The following is a 3,315-nucleotide window of genomic DNA, read 5'->3' on the forward strand; positions in this document are numbered from 1 at the left end:
AGTCTGATATTCACTATATTTGTTTGTTCTGTTACTTAGAGGAACTGCTTTGCATATTTACTCTGAACTCTTTAACCCATCACTTTATCAGCCAAATCCAGGACAACAGATTTGTGTGATATTTTCAGTATTTTACTGTGAATACATGTTGTGTATTGTCTTCTATGCATGGATTAAAACACTCGTAGTGTGCTTTTACAGGAAAACAATCCACAACAAGGTGGTGTGATGTGGCCATGACATGAAGCGTTAGTATTGGCACCCTGGAGTCTGTTTTTTTCCTGAGATGTTTTGCGCTTTTTATACCATAGCAAATCATCACCTCTAATTTATATTTATTAAAAAAGAATAATTTTCAGACCTGCATATTGCAGAAGGTCTGTGTAACAAGTTTGTTCCTGTTATCAGTTCTATTATAGCAGCCACTGTATAAACAGCCTAATAAGTAACTGTATTAAATGTTAATGCAGGTTGTCATGTTACAGTAAAACTTGGAAAACTTTACAGCTACAAATTACTGACAATGGACAATGTAGAGATTAATAAACGTGTAGTTAAAGAAAATACCATGTCGACAATAACACACATTTTTTTTTACAATGTGCTCACATGTAAAATTCCCCATCCAAGCCATTGTGTAATTTCTGTGTAACTAAGAAAATGATAACACATTGGAAAAAACACAATAATAATAATAATAATAATAATAATAATAATAATAATAATAATAATAATAATAATAAATTTTAAATAACAGCAGCCTCTTAAAGGTGGCTTAGTGGTTAGCACGTTCGCCTCACACCTCCAGGGTCGGGGTTTGATTCCCGCCTCCGCCTTGTGTGTGTGGAGTTTGCATGTTCTCCCCGTGCCTCCGGGGTTTCCTCCGGGTACTCCGGTTTCCTCCCCCGGTCCAAAGACATGCATGGTAGGTTGATTGGCATCTCTGGAAAATTGTCCGTAGTGTGTGATTGCGTGAGTGAATGAGAGTGTGTGTGTGCCCTGTGATGGGTTGGCACTCCGTCCAGGGTGTATCCTGCCTTGATGCCCAATGACGCCTGAGATAGGCACAGGCTCCCCGTGACCCGAGGTAGTTCGGATAAGCGGTAGAAGATGAATGAATGAATGAATGAATGAATAATAATAATAATAATAATAATAATAATAATAATAATAATAATAATAAAATCTTATGGCCAATAAAAAAGGTTAACACCATGGTGTAGGGCAGGGGCATCAAAGTCAAATTCACAGTGGGCCAAAATATAAACCTGAGATAAAGTCACGGGCCAAACTGAATATTTATTGAAAAATGAACTGCAACTGATATGTAATGTTCAACCTTTTTCATATGGAAACAAACTTTAGTTTTGCTTGAACACAGGATTTGTAACAACCAGAGCTTGATATTACAAACTATTACAAACAAGACACATCAGTGGTGTTCATTTCTTATTTATTTAATAATAGATAAATAAATTTTCAACATTGAATGAAAATCCAACTTTTCGACTAGTGTCTTTTTATGTTATATTCTTTCGTTACAGACACGTTAGCTCCGTTAGCACACAAGACAAACAGGTCTGTCCTTTATATTCGTGAACTGCCTCCCATCTGTCTTGAAAGATCCTATTGTCCATCTTTCGTTTGGCCATTTTTGTGGAGGTTGGAGTTAACTTGTTCGATGTGACTGTAACATGGTTGTTAACGACTGTCAACAGAGAATGATGGGCGCTTGCTCTTCGTGACTACGCATTAATACAGTGGCAAGGCATTCTGGGATTTGTAGTATTAGCGGAGCATGTGGTTAGCCAGCTGTAATGCACATTTGATATGATCTCGCGGGCCAAATATAATTACACCGGGCCTGAGTTTGACACGAGGGGGCGGGGCTTAGTATCGTAATGGCGATTCATTATAAGACCACAAGATGGAGCCAGAGTAAAAATAATCTTACACGTTTGCGCGGAATGAACCACTTGTGTATACAGTATCATATTCAGAGCCGATCGGCCCTAGACGCTCACTACGCAAGTTGCGTAGGGCCCCGCAAATTACGCAAGGCCCCGCCTCCCCCTGCCTCATTTTACAGCGCGTGTTAATTCTACTGAATTTCATATGAATCGGAGCTATCCATCTGGCCATGAAAAGAAAAAAAAAGAAACAAAATGAGAGCTAGAACAGCAATCAGGCTGATGTTTGATGTCATCAAGAGCAAATAACAGTTAAGTTAAGTTGATGTGATTCTGTCCCTAGTCTCTATCTGACTAGCTAAGTTAACTGTGCAGTGCTGCCAGTGCATCTCTTGGCCTGTCTGTCTGTCACACAACAATTTATTGCGTGAACATTCTCGTGAATAAACGCCCAAGGGCAACGGTGTTTATAAACCGCAGCTCGATAACCGCGCCGCGCGTGAACATGCGTTCATATGCTCGTGCAATCGTGCACGAAATGACACGCGCTTTCCAGCAGCATCTGTGTGGGGACCAGTACAAAAAGTAGCGTGATAGCACTCCTAAATGACAATGTTTATAGTCTCTCAATCAAGGCTATAACCACGTTAATGCAATATAGAAACCAATGGATTTACATTGGAATGTGCATAATGCCAGGTCAATATGAATGCACATCCCTCAGTAAATAATAACCATCAGGGATCAAGTATTGCTCTCATGCATGCTATAAAACACAGTGATACGGTATGGCAAGCCATTTTAGCTTTTATACATTCACATGATAGGGATTTTTGATATCAAGAATTCAGTTTTCAATACTTAAAATGTAAATATTAAGAGTGTGATTTCTAGTAGTAACCATATTTTTGATATCAGGAATTACATTTAAATTCAACTGCTAATATTCAACTCAAAATTCTATTTAAAATATTCCATTCAATAAAGATTTGTTTATACCTCATTTTATTCTGTATTGTTTTACTCTTTGACCAAGAGATGGAGCAAACTTTTTTTAAAAGGAGGGAGGTTTGTAGTGTGACCAGTGGTGTGTCAAGTGTGAATGTGTGGCAAATGGTTTACATGGCTCACGGGTCAGGTAGAAGGGCCCCTTAGCAGAATTTTGCTTATGGCCACAGGGAGGTCAGGATCGGCTCTGATCATATTCATCATTAAAGTCTGATAGATGTGTAGAGAAGCGTAGCCTCGTATTATAGCTCTTTATGCTAGATGGATATTTTCAATAAGTATGAGAATTTTATTGAAAATTAAAATTGTTATCATGACACCTCTGTGCAGAGAAAACGTGTCCTGAGGGTACAAAATATTGTAATATTGTTTGCGCTTCATACCAACCGCAAGGGGG

The sequence above is a fragment of the Tachysurus vachellii genome, chromosome 11, assembly GCF_030014155.1.
Source record: "Tachysurus vachellii isolate PV-2020 chromosome 11, HZAU_Pvac_v1, whole genome shotgun sequence".
In the NCBI taxonomy this organism is placed as follows: Eukaryota; Metazoa; Chordata; class Actinopteri; order Siluriformes; family Bagridae; genus Tachysurus; species Tachysurus vachellii.